General features: G+C 38.8%; 2 protein-coding genes across 7 annotated transcripts in view; one reads left to right on the forward strand and one right to left on the reverse strand.

The window, feature by feature from the left end:
- The window catches only part of LOC145989985 (uncharacterized), a 180,355-nt gene that overhangs the window by 20,268 nt on the left and 136,935 nt on the right, over positions 1-23,152 (forward strand). The gene's annotated exons all lie outside the window — the stretch shown is intronic.
- The window catches only part of LOC145989983 (uncharacterized), a 65,239-nt gene continuing 59,945 nt past the window's right edge, over positions 17,859-23,152 (reverse strand). For all 3 annotated transcript variants that reach the window (XM_083125542.1, XM_083125541.1, XM_083125543.1), the window contains one exon: positions 17,859-18,659. The gene's annotated coding sequence lies outside the window, so the exon portion shown is untranslated. The remainder of the gene's footprint in view (positions 18,660-23,152) is intronic.

Below are 23,152 nucleotides of genomic sequence, written 5' to 3' on the forward strand. Positions count from 1 at the left end.
TGCAATTCAGTGCAAAAATCAGCAAGCTTGGGCAGTTTTATTCCTTGAAAGCCTAGGTCTACATGTTAATAAATTATTATTTATGACGTTGGAAAATAATTTATACCGAGTGGCCAATTACTATTGCATGGAGAAGAATCAGATGTGAAACACATATAAAACTATTGGTAGTTATTTTCACTACTAATCACTTCTGCCCAGTGCGAGAGCTGCAACTGTATCCATTGATTTATGTCAATGATATTGATAGTCAATGCTTTTGTCTCATAGTGTAGGTGAATTTGCACTGAAAATATGTTGTTCTCTGTGTTACCTTCGCAATAGAATTGGTAATATCCTCCAATTTATAAAAAATATTTTTTCACACTCGTTCCAAAAATAGTGACATGGTTTACATGGGATAATAATTGTTAACATTTAGCTTCGTAGGCATCGTATTATCATCATCGTTTGACCCTCCTACAACCAAACAGCAATCCAAAAGCCACTGAACACATCCACCTACCAGATAGGCAGCAGAGTATCTGCAAATTTTTTTGGCAAGTTTGGAGACTTGTGATTTAACAATCACTTAGTACGTATTAAATAATCAATGTCCGTTGTTGATCCATGCAGATCTGCAGCTGCCACCTCCAACCACGATTTTATGTACATTACATAATCTTGCGATCTTATAGAAGCAGGAAATGTACTTGAACATTGCAATGGCCTTGCCCTAAGGGAAGTTTTATAATGGAAAATATTACGTAAGATAGCTTCTAGTTCTTTTATTTTCGATTGAAAGGAGTCTAACGTACTATAAAACTCTGGGGGCTATAGGGAGCTTAGATCTGTTGTTGGGGTTTCATCCCCCCCCCTCCTAACCTCTTTGTAGTGCCGTCCCTGGCTCTATGTATTTTGTCCAATGAGTACAAGCTAGCAAAATTGTGATTTTCAACAAGTTTGTAGATAATTCTGCAGCTGTTCATAAAAACAGACGTATTTCATTAGTTTCTTGCTGTGGTTCATTTTCCATTTTCAGCAAAAAAGTATTCACACTCTTTGCATACGCTGCGTAAATGAGGGGGTGAGGGAGAAGTTGCTTAATAGTCTCACTTAGAAATTTAGTGCAGACGAATCTTATAACCCTTCTTAAACAACATTATGCTTTTATAGAAATAAAAGTAAATACTATTTTCAAACCAATGAAAGTTCCAAGTAACTACGTAGGGGAAGGGTAGTGTATTACTTCCTATGTAATTGGACTCTCCCACTAGCAAATTTCTTATTAACACCTCCACATATTTTATTCTTTAGTTGTATTATCTGTATGTGTCTGCAGAATAAATTGTCCATATATTGCACATGAATAAATTATGTGTAGTTGTTTTGAATTTGCGGTACTAATCCACGTTTATACGTAAATTAGTCTTTGAACGACAGAGATGGAAAATAAAGCGCCAGCTGAGAACAATGGTGCCACTGAAGTTGAAATTCATCTAATAAAGTGATTTCAGGTGCGTCGGGACACACACGACCGTGTTTTGTGCCCATCAATGTAATAAAAACAGTTAGATGGAATGAGGGTTTTATTTCGTAAGCTAACTTTTATCAAGGCCCTTGCTCCCCATAATCGGAGGATCTGAGCACGCCTAAAATTCCTTAGGCCTATACAGAAATAGTGTTACATTACATAGTGTTATTTGTCGTATATCCAGAAAGTTGATTGATTGATTGATTTCCTTTATTTTACTTCGCTTTTTGTGCCACTTTTGGCCAATTTGCGAAGATGGGGATGAGTGATGAATTGATGAAATTGATGAATGGACACTCACAGTCATCCGCGCCCAACCCGGAATTCGAACACAGGAGCCCTGGCGTCGTAGCGCGATGTTCTAACCACTCCCCCACGGTGGCCGGACCCAGAAAGTTAAAAGTGAATGCAATTTTTATGGTGTATTTTGTATGGTCATTATCAATAGTAAGTCTGTCATATTTATCCACTAAATAATGTCTTTGGAAAAGAAAAAAACAACATAATTAATGTATTTTATTTTACATAAGACCTATGCCTAAAAGTACTTTTGTATATGATGACACAGAACTATCTTATGTTGCGATTTATCCTTGGGTCTGACTGTAATATATACATATGTAATTGGTGAAAAAATAACACAGTAAAGTATTAAGTAAATATATTTTATCCCACAAATCATGAAAGGAGTCAAATCGAAATTAAATTGAACGGATGTTCAAAATGTTTAAAAATAGCACTATTTCCATAACAGATCTTCAAGTATTTTTTGACCATTGACCCTCAGAAATATCTCAAACTGACAATGAACGTTCATTGAACTTATTTATGATCGACAGCTAAAAAGACATTCATTTGCGTGACTGGTTGATAATCCACCACCAGATAGAATTTACACAATATTTACCTAAAAACTTTGGGTACAGTCACCTTCCCCCTAAAAAAATCCCTTGGTAATGGACTATTGTGTTCTCACAAAAAAAAGTTATAATTTGGCACAATTTTTATTTCGCGGGCAAATCTTTTGTAAAGGTGTACTTCAGTCTATGCAATCAGCCCTTCCCATTTGTGAACAATATACTGGGGAAATGCGCCATTCTTCACTGTTGTCATTGCATTATAATCCCATCGTGATTTAATATTAGGATATCGCGTAGTGAAGAACTGTTTACAAGCATCGCCCAAACCATTGATTCTCCCCCAAAACCTTTCCCTGCCTTCTTTTTTCTTTTCCTAGCTCTCAGCATGCGGTTTTCTTGGAAGACTGACCGATTGTGAAAGAAAAAAGGGACGGCTTAGGAGTGTGGAGGGGGGGGGGGCAGGGTTGAGCGCTAGCGGTACAGAGGGGGAATCGGCTAGCGCGACCAGCTTAGAAAAGTCGAAGTTAAAATTTACGTACATTTCTCTGTACGTCGAAAAACTACAGACATTCTAAAGAAAATTATGTAAGATCAGTTTCATTTCTTTGCTGTAGAAGAACAGTTGAAGCTTTCTTGTGCTTTAAAATGTTGATTTAAGTTATTACATACAATTGGTGAGCAAGTGAATTTTACGAAATTGAGATAAGGAAAACTACGTAATAAATAATGTATTTAAAAAAAGGCTTCGCAACATAACAAATTTCATATTTGATCTTTAACTCAGGAAAATTTAAATGCGACACACTTGACTGTTCGAGCACAGAACGTCGCAGCAAGAACCTATTTTTTAGGTATCATCACCAGCGGTGATACGGGCTCTTAAAGTGTAGTCAATTGGAATATGCCAAATAATGAATTTATGACTATAAATATTATACACAATAGATTGCATTAATAATATGTATATAAATTGTAAAGTGTTTTCAGAGGATTTCGTGTACAAAGGCATATTTTTCCTCGATTGTTTGCACAGTTGGACCATAGTCTGCTAAAGGTTTTGTCATTGCATAAATGTTAGAGTGACAATCTGTTTGGGTCCGTGAAATTTGAAAGGGATAAAATATTGCCATTTTTTGTTCTAGTATGTGCACTACCTACAACCAACAATATCATACATAAAGTTCAAATGAAGGCAGCATCGTATAAACCCCATGAACAGTCATCAGCCATGCTCTCATTGCAACAAACACTAAATGCACTTATGTGTGCATTGTGTTCAGGCCATAGTACAACCATCAATGCAGTGCCGGATGTGCAAAGACTGCCCCCCCCAAAATATTACCAAAGGCCCCCTCTACCAGCGGCATGCATTCTGGATACGCAAGGTACGCATTGTGTACCCACAACACAGTAAGAAAAAAATAATATTTTTTTCGCCTTCCCTGAACATGAAAATTCGACAATTATCGCTCCGAAGGTACTTCCACTGCAAGAAATTCCGATTTCTGCACGAACACGCTACTGCCTGCCTTGTGTCGCCTGTACCACCTGGTCTTCCTGGATGCAGTCCCGAATGATCCCGATTGTGCCTTCGGCGATGTCCGCACCCACCCAATCTGCGTTTCTGCCGATTTCCATGAGCAAACGCAGCCACTTCTATTGAGTACAGAAGAATTTCGTAAGGCAACCCCATTGGCTCAGATCAGCCCCGACCATATGTTTGGGTCTGCCCACACTCGCGCCATCCTGCATTTCCCTGTTCAAAGCAGAGAGGTCTGAGAAACCAGGGTACCAAGGATTTTGACAGCATCTGCAGTGTTGGCAGTAGTCAAAATGTATTTTTTTTCTGGAATGTTTAGTTTATTCACATTTATAGTGGAACCACGAGCAAAACAACCTGCGCAGACCCGCGTCTCCTGTGTACCGTATTCCTGTGAGTAGGGGAGGGGGAGAGTGGACCATGCTTCCTTATGGCCCGAGGTGGAGGGAAGAAGGGAAAGCTGCACGGGGACTTTTCGTCCCAAGGTTTTTTTCCTTGTGTTCGATCTATAGCATTCACGCGTAGATAGATCACTGTGCTCGATTGCAATAATAATAATACATTATAAGAAAATGATTGCTAAGTGGAGGGCAAGAATATTTTTGGTAGAAGACCATATTTAATATATGCTTAAACTATCAGACATAAAATATTTGTGATGTTTAAATTACGCTAGCAAGATTTTTGCATATAGAGAGGTGAGGAGAGCAGAATGGACTGAACGACTGAGGATTGAGTTTTGCGCGTGAACCCCCTTTTGACGTCGTCACTGTCTCAGGGAGAATTTATGTGAACAATTTGCAAGTTTCACACAATACTCAGAGTATGAAAGTATCTGTTTATCCCATTCCAGAGATCAACATTTTATTTAAGTTAATTTGCATTTCAGCCTATAAGTTGATGAGGATGGGCGTTCACTGTTGACCTGACAATATGAATGAATAGGAAAACAAAAAAAACATGAGTAAACACAATCCTACTATGGTATTCGAATGAGCCCCCTCCCTCCTCCCAGACATTTAAAAATGTGTTGTATATGGATGGTAGGTATACTGTGCCCAACATTTCTTTTTTAGCTTTTGAAGTGTGCTGGGATGAATACCATTGTATGCTGACGTATTTTCTTCGTGATCTTTATTATCTCCCTTCTACAAAATATTTCGTCGACTGTCAACTCCGAGTCATTCATCCACAAGAACGCGTGGTTTTCGGGGACAGCAGACACTTGTTACCGTGGGAGGTTGACTTATGATTTCTTCTGTCGTGTGATATTTGCTGCGTTTCGTTCATATTATTTGCTTGTTTGTCGGTGCAGTGAAGTAATAAAATGGTGAGGGGGGGGGGAGAGAATTCAGGAGTTATTGATGACATTCTGGAGATGGGATTTTCGGCACAATACTAATTACGAAAAAGTGCAAACAATTCGAAATGGGAGGTGTGTGTGTTCCTCAATTGCAGGACTTGTTTCAGGCAGGAGTTATTGAAGGATGGTAAGCAGCATGTTAGGCATTTTCAGAAAAATTTATATATATAACTGTACAGTTGACTGGCAGTAGAAAAAGCGAAAACTTTATTGTTTGCCTTGTAGGGTGGTTTCCTCTGAGAAAGGTGTGTCAAATAGTGGAGTATACGGAGGATACTGACATTTATCAAATTTATCACATGCTATTTGAAAGCACGAAAAATCATTATACCAGTTTGTTCCCGTTCATTGTTCATTGCGCCATATTGGTGGTCGCCATATAGAATTCAACTGATTTATTTTAAATGGGAAGGGAGTGATGTCAGAGAGCGTGATGCGATATATATATGACACTCATGGTGGTTGCGGTAAACGCGGTTTAAAATTACTTACGTGAAAATTTAGAAGATTTCGTACTTCCGCGTTGCACAATTTAATGGTTCAATCCTATTAATTTCGAAGATCCACTGTCTTCATTCACAAAAGGGTACGGCGTTTGAAGCGGAGATGGTACCGCGGTAAGAAAAAAATAATATTTTTTTCGCCTTCCCTGAACATGAAAATTCGACAATTATCGCTCCGAAGGTCCTACCACAGCAAGAAATTCCGATTTCCGCACGAACACGCTACTGCCTGCCTTGTGTCACCTGCACCACCTGGTCTTCCTCGACGCAGTCCCGAATGATCCTGATTGTGCCTTCGGCGATGTCCACACCCACCCAATCTGCGTTTCTGCCGATTTCCGTGAGCAAACGCAGCCACTTCTCTTGAGTACCCTAGAATTTCAGAAGGCAACCACAGTGGCTCAGATCAGCCCTGGCCATATGTTTGGGTCTGCCCGCACTCGTCCCTGTTCAAAGCAGAGAGGTCTGAGAAGCCAGGGTACCAAGGATTTTGACAGCGTCTGCAGTGTTGGCAGTAGTCAACATGTAATTTTTTCTGGAATGTTTAGCTTACTCACATTTATAGTGGAACCACGAGCAAAACAACCTGCGCAGACCCGCATCTCCTGTGTACCGTACTCCCACGAGTAGGGGAGGGGGAGAGTGGACCATGCTTCGTTATGGCCTGAGGTGGAGGGAAGATGGGAATGCTGCGCGGGGCGGGGACTTTTCGTCCCAAGGTTTTTTTTCCTTGTGGTCAATCTATAGCAGTCACGCGTAGATAGATCACTGTGTTCCATTGCAATAATAATAATACATTATAAAAAAATGATTGCTAAGAGGAGGGCAAGAATATTTGTAGTAGAAGACCATATTTAATATACACGTAAACTATCAGGCATAAAATATTTGTGATGTTTAAATTACGCTAGCAAGAATTTTGCATATAGAGAGGTGAGGAGAGCAGAATGGACTGAACGACTGAGGATTGAGTTTTGCGCGTGAACCCCCATTTGGCGTTGTCACTGTCTCAGGGAGAATTTATGTGAACAATTTGCAAGTTTCACACAATACTCAGAGTATGAAAGTATCTGTTTATCCCATTCCAGAGATCAACATTTTATTTAAGTTAATTTGCATTTCAGCCTATAAGTTGATGAGGATGGGCGTTACTGTTGACCTGACAATATGAATGAATAGGAAAACAAAAAAAAAACATAACTAAACACAATCCTACTATGGTATTCGAATGAGCCCCCCTCCCTCCTCCCAGACATTTAAAAATGTGATGTATATGGATGGTAGGTATATTGTGCTCAACATTTCTTTTTTAGCTTTTGAAGTGTGCTGGGATGAATACCATTGTATGCTGACGTATTTTCTTCGTGATCTTTATTATCTCCCTTCTACAAAATATTTCATCGACTAGCAACTCCGAGTCATTCATCCACAAGAACGCGTGGTTTTCGGGGACAGCAGACACTTGTTACCGTGGGAGGTTGACTTATGCTTTCTTCTGTCGTGTGATATTTGCTGTGTTTCGTTCATATTATTTGCTTGTTTGTCGGTGCAGTGAAGTGATAAAATGGGGAGGGGGGAGAGGATTCAGGTGTTATTGATGACATTCTGGAGATGGGATTTTCGGCATAATACTAATTACGAAAAAGTGCAAACAATTCGAAATGGGAGGTGTGCGTGTTCCTGATTGGCAGGAGTTATTGAAGGATGGTAAGCAGCATGTTAGGCATTTTCAGAAAAATTTATATATATAACTGTACAGTTGACTGGCAGTAGAAAAAGCGAAAACTTTATTGTTGGCCTTGTAGGGTGGTTTCCTCTGAGAAAGGTGTGTCAAATAGTAGAGTATACGGAGGATACTGATATTTATCAAATGTATCACATGCTATTCGAAAGCACGGAAAATCATTATACCAGTTCGTTCCCATTCAGTGCTCATTGCGCTGCATGAAGGAATTAATCAGAGTATAGTATTTGTGAATATAAATATAAAATATCATACATATACGCGTATCTTACTTCGTTACATTTGGATCTCTCTGGTAGCGTTTAAGGTTATATCAGAGATTCCTTAGTTTACTCGTTAATGTTTGTTTCAATTATTGACATCCTATTTTAAACTAGCTTCAGTCAGTTTCCGTGTGCACAAAGCAAGATTCAAATAACCTCTGCTCCCCTTAATCTTCAGTACATGTTCTTCGTAAAAGAAAATTAAAAAAATGGTGTGATTCTTTATTCTCAAGCAACAACTTTTGTGCAGGATGAACGAAGGTCTTACAAAAGGTTGCAACGATTGATAAATGCTGCTGTGCCGTTCCAAAAAGTGATTCCTGTTATTTGAAAATTATACAAGGATGATAAATTTTCCATTACAAAATTTTGGAAAAAGTAATTTTCTGCATAACAGGATGGACTGGGGGGGGGGGGTCTGACCCCTCTAACTGCCCCCTTCAATGAACCCATGTTGTGTACCCTAGTCTAAATGTCACCGCATGCCACTGCCCTCTAGCTACCTACCTTTACACACACACATATCAGCCTCCTTGATGGTGCAGTGGAAGCGTCGTCACCTTGTAATCAAGGGTCCCGGGTTCGATACCCGGTGGAAGCACATAGTGGTTGGTAGGTCCAGTCCCGAATAGCCTTACTGTGCATAAAGTAGACTTAAACACCAAATCAATCAATCAAAACACATATCATATATAATGTATGCGTGTGTGTGATTATTGATCTCATGTTGACAAGGTCACATATAAGGGCCTAGAGAGTGATTCCAAAGTCCCTTAACACACCCTATAATAATTAAAGGGGTTAGGCTGGGTACAATTGGTCATGATTGAAACAGGTTAGGTTTAGGGGGAACCACATTGTTGTGTTCCAATTGGACGTCCGCCATATTGGTGGTCGCCATATAGAATTCAACTCATTTATTTTAAATGGGAAGGGAGTGATGTCAGAGAGCGTGATGCGATATATATATATGGCACTGTTTTCTTACACCTGGAAAGTGATACATTTGTTACAATCATACAGTCATAACTTTTTTCCTGATTAAGGAAAGATAGGTTGACAAAATCTTCCTTCACCCCTGCATTTCTCGTGAAATTCTAACCTGATATGATTATAGTCTGACTACCACGTGGAAAACAAGGGGTGGGTGATTTTAGGTTGGAATTATTCCAGCTTTGTCCCTGCATAATGCAGCTCTAGGACCCACCCAGCCTCAAATCAAATGGTACCGGGAAAAGGGGGGGGGGGTTGCTAAAGGCAGCTGCAACGTGGTACTGATCACATCACTTCCAAGAATGTCGACATCGAAAATATGAGGGGCCCACATACCCTAAATGTGCCTTCATGGCATGCTGCTTTATGCACAGGAAACTTTACATTTCCCTGTATATATTGTATTCGCTTCTGTACTCCAGAGTACCTACGTTTATTTTTTACATACGCATATACGAACCCTGTATTATGCCAATTGATGAAGGCCCCCTAAAGGTTTACTTGTCTCCTGCCACCCCTCCCCGTGCACCGCAGGGTTTTGCGGATTGTAGATTCAGCACTGCATCAATGTGGGAAGCAGGGTTGAAAAAAAATACCTCCAGGGCCTACCAAGTGGCTTTTCATAGAGTGACTTGAGATCAATGCATCAATTCCTATCCCTGCTGGTTTCTGGTTTTCAAGAGCAATCCCACTAATATTGCTTTGAAGTAATGCCTCAATTGTCCTTATGATGCTACTAGGACTTGACTTATTTCATTGGATGGAAAATGGCTCTTCCAGGAATCTCCTCTGTTGGACTTGGTTCTGGACTTCTGCTCACCCTTTGTCCGTATGTGCACAGTCTCTGCTGATAACCTTATCCAGGTTTCCCTGCGTCATCCTTTTTTCCTTGGGAAATTCCATTCGAATGCTTGGCTTTGGGAACTGTTTATTCTTCGCAGAGTTCATTCTTTCAATCTTCATTTTGTGTTCATAATTTCTGTTTTGTTATCTATTATTTTCAGCTAACTGATTTCTGATTTACACAATTCTTCTCAAGATTTTGTTTACAAAGTTTTGTAATTTATTTATGTTTCTCGTTTTTATTCTCCATATTTGTAGCCATGTAGCAAAACCTGATTTCACATTTTTCGAATATCCTTAATTTTGTTCTCTTGTGAATTGCATACTGGGTATAATTGTGTAAAGTTTCATTTTGCCTCTTTTATTCTGCTTAATAGTCCTCTTCTGCTGTTCCCTCTGTAGCTACTATTGATTCCAAATTGCAAAATTTTTTTTCTTTTCCTTGCTTTTATTTCTGATATTTAATTCTGCATGCTCTTTTCTATTTATTCTCATTCTTACTTTTTATGTGTCTATCTCTGGTTCCTGTTTTCTTTTTTCTGCACATCTTTATATGTGTGCAAGATGTATGTGTTGTGCCTCTGTGTTAATTCTCATTTTAAGCCTCTTTTTTTCCCTTCATTTGCTTCATCTAATATCATTATAAAGGTAATTGGTAAAGATAGACTGCTTTGTTTTCATCTATTTTTATCTCAAATTGTTCAGAAAATTTAAACATTAGAAATAATTATCAAAGAAAGTGTTACATAGAGAAAACACATAGGTTGTAACTTATTGGAAAATTGTTCAATACAAAATTTGTTCCCTCACTTTTGCTGGAGCACATATAATGGCAATTGGTCTATTGTTTTCAATTTTTGCACTTTCACATGACAGGACAAATTCTTGTTTGCTTTCAGATCATATGGAAGCTGTGCGTTTTCATAATTGAATTATGAAATTATTGGCATGTATAATACAAATTTAATTCTGTGAGAATCATTTAATGAGTACTTAGGAACATATATTTGGTACGGTTAATAAATAACCGGAATGAGTTGTACGGACTTACCTTTTAATACTGGTCAGTATACTCCTCTATGTTGTTGAGGCAGGCATCCCACCACTTCACCAGATTTTTGATGCTCTTGTCCCAGAAGTCCTGTGGCTGCTGTGAGCACCAATGGAAGACCGCCTCCTGCATTTGTGCATCCGAGGCAAATGGAATTCCACTTAAGGTGCCTTTCAGTGGGCTAAACACATGAAAGTCACACGGGGATAGGTCAGGGCTGTAGGGGGATTATCTAAGCATTCCCAACCCATTTGTGTGATCATGTCCATAGTGTGTCCAGCTACAGGGGGACATGCATTGTCTTGCAGTAGGATGACACTTCGTGACAGGAAGCCATGCTGCTTGTGCCTGATTGCAGGCCTTGCCTTGTTTTGCAAGATGTCAAGAGTACAAGAGTACAGAGCAGTGTTCATTTTCTCACCCTGCCAGAGGATGCGACCGAGAAGTGGACCACGATGATCAAAGAAAAACACGAATATCACCTTGCGAATAAAGTAGACTTGTCTGCTTTTCTTTGGTCACGGGGACGGGGGTGTTTCCACTCCTTGCTCTCACGTTTACTCATTGGCGTATACCGACTGAGCAAGGTCTTGTCCATTGCCACTGTATCACGGAACGCTGAGCCTCCTTTGTGCCACCTTGACACTTGAACGCCATGATTCACCTCACTGAATGACTGACTGGCTCCTTGGAGGCAGACTGGCTCCTTGGAGGCAAATTACACATACACAACCTCCCTTCTCTGCCAGTGCTGCCACCTAGTGACATGGTCTGGACCTCGTCTCATAGACATGTTGTGTACCCCAGCCTGGCCTGCATATCCCATAAGTTTCATTGCTCTGTCACTTTATTTTGCTCTTTCACGGCATTAATCCGGTTATTTATTGACCGTACCAAATATAATTCTTCATAAGTAATGCTATTTATGCTCAAAGAATTAAACAAAATGTAAAGCAGGAATGAATTTACAGTTTTGTTGGTTCCTTGAAGACCGTATTATCTTTTTCAGGATGGGTAACTCTGAAGATGGAAGCCATTTAAAGGATTCTGAAGATGTTTCTACAATCTGCCAATTCACATGTGTGTTTTGTTTTGTTCAAAATGTTTTCATGGTAAATATAACCTACAGAAACATATGAGTAATCATACTGGTGAATGCCCCTTCAAGTGTCAGTATTGCATATCCAGATATTCATCTAAGTGTGGAGAAGAATTTCATAAGAACAGTTTAAAAACTCATCTTGCAACACATAAGGGAAAGTAGGAGGTGGTGTTCTCGGAAACACACGAAGACACATAAAGTGTCTAAAATGTGACAATATGTTCTCTACTAATGCTGAACTAGAGGAATACAAAAAAATGCAGACGGACTTTTGTTCTCTTAAGTGTCCATTTTGTAATGCGGCATTCTCTAAAAATGAGTATTAGATAAGACACATTCAAATTCACAAATAACCTTGATGATCTTCAATAAAGGTTAAATTTTATTGAGAGTGTGTTCCAATTGTAGGATGCCAGTATTTGATTAATAATTTTGTAACATGTTATTTGATAATTGCAAAAAGTGTTCAAATACAGTAATGCTGTGAAATCCTGACTTTTCATTTTCTTAGACTAATTTCCGAATAATGTGATTGGGTTTGTAAGTATTCTAAGTTCCCATTTCTGCACTTTTCATCACTTATTGCACTTATTGGCCATGCCACTGACATGAACTGCAATTATATTTTATTATATAATGTGAGACTATGTCAAACTTATATTCTCATTTATTTTTATTTATTATATTGATTTAACACTGCAATGTTGTTACTCATTTCCAATACTGATCATAACATTTTTAACAAGCCTCTGCCTCTCTCTCCCAGACAGAGAATCGGGTGTATAAACATCGGTAACTGGAAATCAATTTTCTCTGATGCAGCAAAAGGAGAACATATGCATAACTGATTGAAAATGTAAAGTCCACTTCTCAGTATGCTCGGCTTGAATGAAATTCCAAAGAATATCGAGCATCCCAATGTATTACAGCCACATAGCAGCAGTATCCTGTTATCTTTCAGAGTTAAACCAAATGTAGATCAAGATTTGTCAGCATCTCAGAGTTTGAACTTACATTAGCGTCTACTTCTGAATTGAGCAGGCATTGAACGTATCTCAGAAATATGTTCATTTGGAATATGCACTTTGCTTCTTCGACTAGCATGAATGTGCCGAGTAAACTATGAAATGATCCCTTGTGTCTCTGGCTATGGCTTTTTCGGTTTGATTTGATTTGTTTTAGTTTATTTTATGCCATTTCTCTGCTACTTTTGGCTAATCGCGAAGGTAAGGATGGATGAATGGACAATCACAAACATATATGGAGGACACAAGACAAGTCTGTGTGTAGCAGGTTCTGTGGTAAATAATCGAAAAGGTGATCATCCAGGGAAACCAGCCATTTCTTGACTTGCAAATATGCATTCACTCCACATTGCACTGTATTTGTGGGCAATCAAAGAGGTAAATCACACAAACATCATCACTAGAGCCCGGAAGTTCAGGCATTTATTTTCGTTAAAATAGGCATGCAAAAAGGCATTTATAATGTGGTAAATAGGCACTAAAAATGAAAAAAAAGGCAAAATAAACCGAAAAAAGGCACATTTAGAAGTAGCTTACTTTTATCTATAATTTCTGGCAAAATGTTAAAATCTAAATTGGGAAGAGCATTTCAATTTTCTCCATCTTGATTGCACATAACTACAAGGTGCTTTTTAAGTTCTCAACATTCATTGATAGTCGTCTGTCAGAGAATGTTTTTCATAATAGAAAATGATCTTTCTACTTCGACAGAAGTTATTGGAGCATACATATAACAAGCTAATGTAGCTGGACTCATTTTGGTAACAGCATTTTCACCTTTTAGAATATCACAAATTGTTTTCAATTGTTTCAAGTCCTCATTTGCACTCACTTCCCGTTAGCACTTTTCCGCAACAGCTCACCCCTTTTCTCCTGGCACTTCCATCATCTGCTGCATAGATTCCTCGAAGATTTTCATGGATGCTATAATTGTAATTGTCTCTGGCAATGCACCATAATGTGCAAAAGTAAACTTGAATAGCACAGGAGTTTTTTCACTTCACGAATTGAAGCTGCTTCATTTTCTGGAAGTGCGGGGTTTTAGAGAAGCCCAAGTAAATGCATCCGCCAGGCATCTAGGCAATTCAATGTGCCTCCAACAACAATGCATGGAGTTCTGCACAAGCGGCTTCGGTTGTATCCGTATAAAGTGCAGATTGTGCAACAATTCAAGCCAGAATTCACAAAGAATTTGGTATGGAAACCCCGCTCGAATTTCTTCCACCTTTTCCTCCAACTCACGATGCCGAGCTCCACCAGATTGTTTTAGGACACTGCCGGTTGTTAGAAACTTACTAAACCACAGCCTAATTGATTTAGAATCAGGTGCATCTCTTCCGTACACTCGTCTGAAATTTCGTTGCATTGCAATCACAGATTTTGTCTCAGCATACCACACCACTGCCTGCGCGCGTTGTTGAACAGTCACCATTTTAATTTATGCAACCATGGCGCTGCGTAGTGAGCAAATGGACAACTTCAAGTCATGAAAACAAAACTTGAAGATCTGGCCTTTCATTTGGTATTGCAGTTATTTCACAATTCATCGTACTTCGTTCACAGTAATTAATTGAAATTAGGGAGAATTGAACGGAACACTCTGTACATCTTTTCATCTTGAAATAGCCATACATCCACCCATTCCTCAGTCACTGGTACAAAGAGAGGGACTAATTTTTGGTATTGGACACTATGTCTCTGAACAGGATGTTCTGGACGGGATGCAATCAATTCCCATAATTCAGGCAAAATGAATGAAAAAAAAAACACTGGCATGATAATGGTACTTTTATATTCGTTGACACAAAACTCTTCTGTCTCACATTTCAAGGTCAACTTCTCCCAGAAAAATTATAGTCAACAGCAATATACTTGAAGTGACACCCTGACAAAAAACAGTACTACAGTGCAGACAATGTTATTGTTATGCTCACTCTTCACAACAATGCCGCTCATCTCCCAAATGTGCTACCTGTGGAGAAAACAGACATGACTAATCTTGTACTCTCCCTGCTAAATGATCAAATTGTTCAGGTACACATTCAGCTTTGGACAAAACACGCCCTCACTGGCAATTGGAACACAACATACAGACTCGTATGGCTCAGGAAAATATCTCTAATCACGATGCAAAACAAAAACTGTCGGGTACCTATCTACGTTCTTCCTCTCCGTAGGATGTCCTAAAACTACCTCATACTAGACCAGATTTTCCACCACTCCCAAACCCCAAAAAAGTTTGTTATCCATCCCCAGCTATTCATTCCTCTACTGATACCACAATCTCCTTTCCTCACACAAACAACCTCTACGATCATACCAACTCCATCTGGCAACACCTTGTCAACTTCCCACAATCTGGCCCAAAATCTGGGGACCACTCCCTCAATAATCCCTCATATACATATCAGAAACCCAACTCTGCCCACAATAAACCTCGACACCACAGACAAAGGTTCCAGAAAACCACACTAACTACCTCCGAACCTTACTCATCCCCCACCGATCAATCCTCTCAGGAGGAAGACGTAATTACACCTTCATCTCCAATTGGACATAAAGCTCGTCCAAACCCACACAACATAGTACATAAACCATCTACATCCTCTATTGACACAAGTAATACTCTGCAAGTCCCTCCTCACAGAGACAGTATTCATAATGTTTATACCTCTTTACTCAATACCAAACCTTTCATGTAGAATAACTTACTTCAATTACCTAACCTGCACCAACAACATACGCTCTTAGTACACATACATGAACTAACCACCCATCTTCTTACCGTTCTTGCTGACCTTACCTCTTCATTTCAGTCTTTTTTTTTTTTTTTAAAAAAAAAACCCTTGGTCTTCATCTTGCAATGGAATCTCAATAGCTTTTCCACCAGAAAACTAGATATTCTCACCCTCATACAAGAATACCAACCTTTAATCCTTTGCCTACAGGAAACTAAGGGACGTGTCCAGGAAACATATCGTTTAGCCCATTATCACCACATTGGTCCGCCATATTCTTTACATGACAAAGGCACTAGTATATATATCCACGAAAAACTTACCCACCAAGCACTGTCTATCTCACATCATCTTCGCCTTTTACAAACATATAGTGTAGAAGTCCAAGCTGTTCAAATTGAAATTTCTGCACAATTGTACACGATAATAAACATACATATACCCTCACACCATCTATCTCAGCACATCAGTACAAATGATTTACAAGCAGTATTACAATCTGTCCCTGGACCATATATCATCACGGGAGACTTCAATGGGCATCATTATATTTGGGGAACACAGAAATCGGATAACCTTGGCGAGACCATATCTGCATGGATGGATACTAATGACCTAATTTTAAATGTTCCATATCCCCCGTAACAGTAATAACCCATCATCCATTGATCTAACAATCGTGTCACCAACAATTTTCACCCACGTACAATGGTAAGACTACTGACAAATTATATGGCAGTGATCACGTACCGATTATAATACATGCCCAATTCCTCCCACCTCCCTCTCTTCCTCCTTCCCATTTACCAATCATTCGATGGAACACAGTTAAAATATCATGGGATATGTACACTACCATATTAGATTCTTTTATACTGAAAGAAAAATTAAATTCTCCTCTCCCATCACCTATAACCAACTCATACAACTGATCACCCAAGTACTTGATATCCTTCGTACAAGACAAAATCGTTTTTTTCCCACTAAATTTCCTAACATACCCTGGTGGACATCAGTGTGTGCAAAGGCAAAAAGTAAATGCAAAATAAGGGAAAAACATTTTGCACTTACACCTAATGATGATACACGAATTCGATGGAATCGGGCCATAGCTCAGGCAAAAAGAACATTTTTAAATGCTAAAAACAAGCCTGGATTGAATACTGTAATTCTCTCAATCTACAAGAATCAATAAGAACTGTATGGCACAAATTCAATTCCATCTGAACCCCTCATAAACCCTGTAAACAAACAATAGATAGTAATTGGCACGAGAATTTTCTTTCAATGATTGCTCCACCATCAGTGGAAAACCAATATGTTATAAATAATAATTTTCAATTTGTACATGATTTTCCTCCCCATCTCTCGCGATGAAATTTTTAGTCTACTTGCACGGATAAAACCCACTTCACCGGGTCTTGATGGTATTCCATACCAAGCAATAAAATTTCTAGCCAAAGCAGGATTTGATATAATAGTCAAATTATATAATAATATCTATCAAAGTGGAAATATCCCCCACGAATGGAAACGTCACATTGTACTACCCATATTAAAACCCAATAAACTCCCACAACTAGCACAATCATATAGTGCTATAGTATTAATTTCGGTTTTTGAAAAATTATTTGAAAGAACTTTACAAAATAGACTCACATGGACTCTGGATTTTTTTTTCCAACCCACTCAGATGGTCTTTCGACTCAAACACAGTAGTCAAGATCTGTTGCCACCCTTTGTGCAGTGATACAAAATAGCCATGTTACAAATTCCTATTGCTATAGTTTGTTTGTGGATGTTGAAAAAGATTATGATTCAGTTAATTTGCATCACTTATGCACCCAATTACACAATCTTCATATTCACCCACAGTTGTCTTTGATTGTTTGGAAACTATATGCAAATAGATCCATTTATGGATGGTTCCATTCCATTCTAACCCCTCCTCGACTTACCTTGAAGGGAATCCCACAGGGAGCCCCACTCAGCCCTTTATTAATATTTATACCCAACCTATTCATGCTTTAAATTTCCATAATTTCAACATCCTGCAATATGCAGATGATTTTTGTTTTTATAAAATCATACCAGATGCCACACAAGGAATCTTAGCCATGCAACATCTAATCAGAACCCTGCAAGATTGGTTACATTCTAAAAAACTCACTTTTAGTGCACATAAATCTGCGATAATTTTATTCAATAAAAAAATAACAATATCTACCCCAACAATCTTCACCATATATCCAATATTCCCGTAGTCGAAACTACCAACTTAAAGTACAGCTTGACCGGAAATTAACATGGAAACCTCACATCTCTTATTTATGTAACAAAGGTAGAAATGTCATAAATATTCTGCGAGGAATGACCACCATGAAATGGGGTGGCTACCCTCGAATATTACTCCTCTTTTATAAAAATTGTTTCTGCGCATATTTTGACTATGCAGCATTCTGTTACGGCAGTGCAAAACAACATTTTCTTAACAAAATAGACATCTTACAGAGAAGGGCTTTACGAATATGCTTAGGCCTCATGCCTTCTAGTCCAAATATTAGTGTGTACATGGAGAGTGGCGAGATGTCATAATCATTTTGACATCTAATACTCACCAATAAATACATACTTAAAACACAAGAAAATCATCTACATCCCTTCAATAATTTATTTGAGATTCAAAAACAATGGTTAACTGCAGATGTAATAGACCCACAATTTTTAACTCATATTATTTTATACATTGTTATCATATAGACAATGCAGCACACCAAAACATTTTTACTTTCCCCCATCCCCTTATTTATCAATTAACCATTCCATTACAACCACAAGCAAAGATACATCTACAAAATCTTGGACGGTATGAAATGTACAGGGACCATTGGCCCCAACATTTACAGATATATACCGATGGTTCCAAAGATATGAATGGAGTCGGGTGTGCATACTATATTCCCGAATACAATATCAATAAACAATTCCATTTATTGGATGATTCTTCGATATTTACAGCTGAAAGCTATGCGATATAGCAAGTAATCACTTATGCTATTGAAATTAATCACAAGAAGGATTACTTCAATTCTCTCCTGGATCGTCAGTGGCATCTTTCAAACTGAGGAAGAAAAAACAGAATTAAAACCTAGGAATGTAACCTGTAGGGTGACTTTTGCGCCACCCAGTATGTATGTGTGTATATATATATATATATATGGATAAAAGCAAGAGGGGCCAAAAGGGCTAAATAAAAATCAAAGAAGGAGAAAGGACACACTCACCGGACGGTGGAAAAATTCAAAATTTTCGCTAACTTGTTAGCATCATCGGTGTGAGACGGAACCAGAAGTTGGGGCCCTGCAGAGTTGCCAGGTCCCCATTGAAGAAGAAGCGGTGCGTAGAACAAAAAAACACTGTTTCATCACCAGGCTCGTCGAAAACTGTGTGTGTGTGGGATGGGTTGGGAGGGCAGGAGGGAGGGATGGGATCACTTGGGAGTGACGGTGGGTGAGGTGCGATCATTACTGGGTGGCCTTGTTCTAAAAACATATTTCCCGACAAGCCCAGAGTGGTCTTCAAATGTCCCCCCAACCTCCAAAACATCCTGGTTCACAACAGTCTTCACCACACATCCAACACCCCCCCTGCCCACAAATGCAACCACCCTAGGTGCAAAACCTGCCCCATCCTCATTACCTCTCACACCCTCCAGGTGCACACGGCCACTGGCAAATTCACCCTCCATCCCAAAGGGACCTGCCACGCCTCAAACCTGATCTACATCCTCACCTGCAACATCTGTGGTGATTTTTACCTGGGGGAAACATCAACGGCCCTCAACTTCCGCATCCATAACCACCGCTCCTCCACCCACAACCTGGACTTCACTGTCGCCGTCCACACCAACCACCACAACATCCGTTTCAACGACTGCTTCCAGGTAGCGATCATCCATCTCCTACCCCAACCAGCCAACACCTCTGTTCGCAAAAGATGGGAGAGGGCCTACATATTGGCCATGAGTGCAACCACTCCACCTGGCCTGAACAAGGCCACCCAGTAACACCCGCACCTCACCCACTGTCCCTACCAAGTGATCCCATGAAACCCATCCCACACACTCACAGTTTTCGACGAGCCTGGTGATGAAACAGTATTTTTTCATTCTACGCACCGCTTCTTCTTCGATGGGGACCTGGCAACTCTGCAGGGCCCCAACTTCCGGTTCCGTCTCTTTCGTCTCACACCGATGATGCTAACAAGGTAGTGAAAATTTTGAATTTTTCCACTGTCCGGTAAGTGTGTCCTTTTTCCTTCTTTGATTTTTATATATATATGGATAAAAGCAAGGAGGGCCAAAAGGGCTAAGTAAAAATCAAAGAAGGTATAAGGAAACACTCACCGGACAGTAGAAAAATTCAAAATTTTCGCTATATATATATATAAAATGTATCTTGGCCCATCTAAAAAATGTACAAATTTGTATATTTGGATACGATTCCATTTGAAACTACTATTGAATAATATATTTAAAAGTTTTAATAATTACCAGGTTTTTATAAAGCGTTCTTATGTCTCAAAATATTGGGGGAAGGCAAGTGCCCCCTTGTCCCCCCAATTTATGCCTCTGATTTAGGATGGCTATGGGTGAAATATTGACCAACCGCAGTCTGAAAACATGCCACAATGAGAGTTAGCCAGGGAATGCAAGTCTGAACATGTTCAAACAAGTACATGCTTGCTGTTTCCATCAGCCAGCATTCAGTTGTGCCTCGACTCTCCTGCAGTGAAGTTGCTCTTTGCTCAGGTTACATAAAGACTGTATTTCTGCAAGTTAAGTAGCGGGTTCAGTAAAAGGGTTATTATTACTGATATTAGACATTGTGTGAGTGTTGTTATGCTCCACTATGGCTGAAAAAGTAAGTGAAACGGCAAAGATTTTCTGTGCAAACCTTTTAAGACAGACAGACACCAGAGTGCTAAAAGAAGTCTCCGGCCTGTTAATGAATGGATGTGCGACATGTCGGACATCATTGTGGCAGGTATGAAAATTTGTCAGTTGTAGGAAACAAACGAAGTTGCAACAGGTTACAAATCAGAAGGCAGATGACTGTTCAGTACCAGTACCCAGTAGCAGTAGTACAGGGCTCAGTAATGTTGACGAAGCATTTGTGTCCGTAGATGTCAGTTTAGAGTATTTGAATAACTCTACATTCTCTCTAGAAGAATCACCTGTTGTTAAGATTAAATTGCAAATGAAATCATACAGTAATAAGAAAATATAGGAAAATAAAAAGATGTTTGAGAGAAAGGATACTGACAGAAGCAAGTACAGATGCGGAGGAAACTGTGGAAAAGAATGCAGAGTGTGAAATGATCAGTCAGCTAAAACAAAAGTTTCAAGAAGATAATGTAAGTGTGAGTGAAAAATTGCAAATTTTAACAGTACTACCTAAAAGTTGGTCATGCAATAAAATACAAAGATAATTTCAGGTTAGCAACAGAATGGCAAGAAAACCGAAGGCATTGGTTAAAGAAAAGGGTATTTTGGCAAAACCTAATCCTAAACCTGGAAAAGTTTTAAATTAAGCTGTCATTGAAAAGGTAATCAGTTTCTACAACAGTGATGCTGTCAGCCATCTTATGCCTTGAAAAAAATACTTTGTTTCAATAAAAACAGGTGACTGTAAAATTCATATTCAAAAGAGGCTAGTGTTGGGCAACTTGAAGGAACTGTATGAGCTGTTCAAAAACGAAAATTTTACTGATTTGCTGATTTAAGACCTAAACATTGTGTCTTGGCAGGTGGAAGTGGTACCCACACAGTCTGCGTTTGCACAACACATCAAAATATAAAACTAATGATACAAGTGCTGAAATCCAAGAAAATTACACTGAATGATGGCACAGCCGTAAGTGACTATAAATCGTGTTTTGTGCAGATAATGTGTACAGCACCAGGTACAGCATGCCATCTTAATGAATGTCCTTCGTGTCCAGGTGTAGATAATTTTAAAGATGAGTTACAGTTGCAGCTAGATCATGAACTGGTAGACTACATTACATACAAGCAATGGGTATCTGTTGACAGATGTAGTTTAGTAATGTTCACTAATACTACAGATAAGTTGTAGAATCTTTATGTGAACAGTTGTTAGTTTTGAAGAGACATTCTTTTATTGCAAAGAAACGCACAGATTATTACAATTACTTGAAGCAGAACATTTAAGAAAATGAGGCTGTGGTATGTATGGACTTTGCGAAAAATTATTCGTTTGTAGTACAAGATGAGGTCCAGTCTTTTTATTGAAACAATCAGCAAGCAACTATTTTTCCAATAGCAGTCTACTACAAGGATTACAATGATCTAAAATTCAAAAGTATTGTATGTATCTCTGAATGTCTGTAGCATGACACAGTTGCCGTTCATTTTTTTTTTTTTAAAAAAAGCTTATCTCTCATCTTAGATTGGTACTGATTACAGATTTGAAATAAATTTACTAATTCTCAGCTGTGCAGTTCAAAAACAGGAAAAATTTCTCAAACATTTACCACCATGTTAATGATTTTGGAGTAGCAGTGGAGTGGCATTTTTATGCTAGCTACAGCTGATGGGAAAGGAGTGTGTGATGGTCTGGGTGGTACTGTAAAAAGACTTGCTGGAAGGACAAGCCTGCGGCAGCCCTATGATGATCAAATAATTACAAGATCACAGCTGTTTACATGGTCTGAGGAAAACATCGACTCCATACAGTTCTTCTTCAATGAAAAACTACACAATGAAGAACAAACAATACTTGCAGATAGATTTCTGTCTGCAAAACTGATACCAGCTACACACATATTTCACAGTTTCATCCCGGGGTCTGATACAGTGTTGGTGACAAAGGTATTTTCAACAAGTGAACAGTCGTGCACTTTTACTATGTTAGAAGCAGGCGTTAACAGAGGCTGCAACTGGCAGAAGTGAAAGGATATGTAATGTGTGAGAACAACAATCATTGGTGTCTTGCTGTAGAAACATGGGATTTTATAAACAATATGGCTGTAAGATACCATTTTAATAAATGTTTTCCCATTAAAAAAGCACGAGTTCACAACAAAACCAATTGCCTATGGATAACCAAGGAACTTAAAAATCTTAGCAAATTAAAACGATCATTGCATAAACAGAGTAAATATGCAAACAGGCCTACCCTTAAAGATCATTACAAACAGTTCAACAAAAATTACAAGAAAACATTAAAACATTGCAAACAGTTGTATGTCGATAAAAAGTTGAATAATTCAGAAAACAAAACTGCAGAACTATGGAAAATAGTTAATCATATAACAGGTAAAAAAACGAACACGAATCAAGATATCATATTAGAAGCAGGTAATGTAATAGAGACAGATCAGCAAAAAATAGCTAATACTTTTAATAATTATTTTGTTAATGTAGCACTTAACCTGCAACGTAACATCAGCATAACGGACACATACAAAGAAAAGTTAAATAACGTGAAAAGATCTTTCACGCATTCTTTTTATATGACCCCTACTACAGACGAAGAAATTTCCAACATAATTCACAATATGAAAAACAAAAAGTCAACAGGGCTAGATTCA

This window comes from Lepisma saccharinum, chromosome 7 (assembly GCF_977018435.1).
Source record: "Lepisma saccharinum chromosome 7, izLepSacc3.1, whole genome shotgun sequence".
NCBI lineage: Eukaryota > Metazoa > Arthropoda > Insecta > Zygentoma > Lepismatidae > Lepisma > Lepisma saccharinum.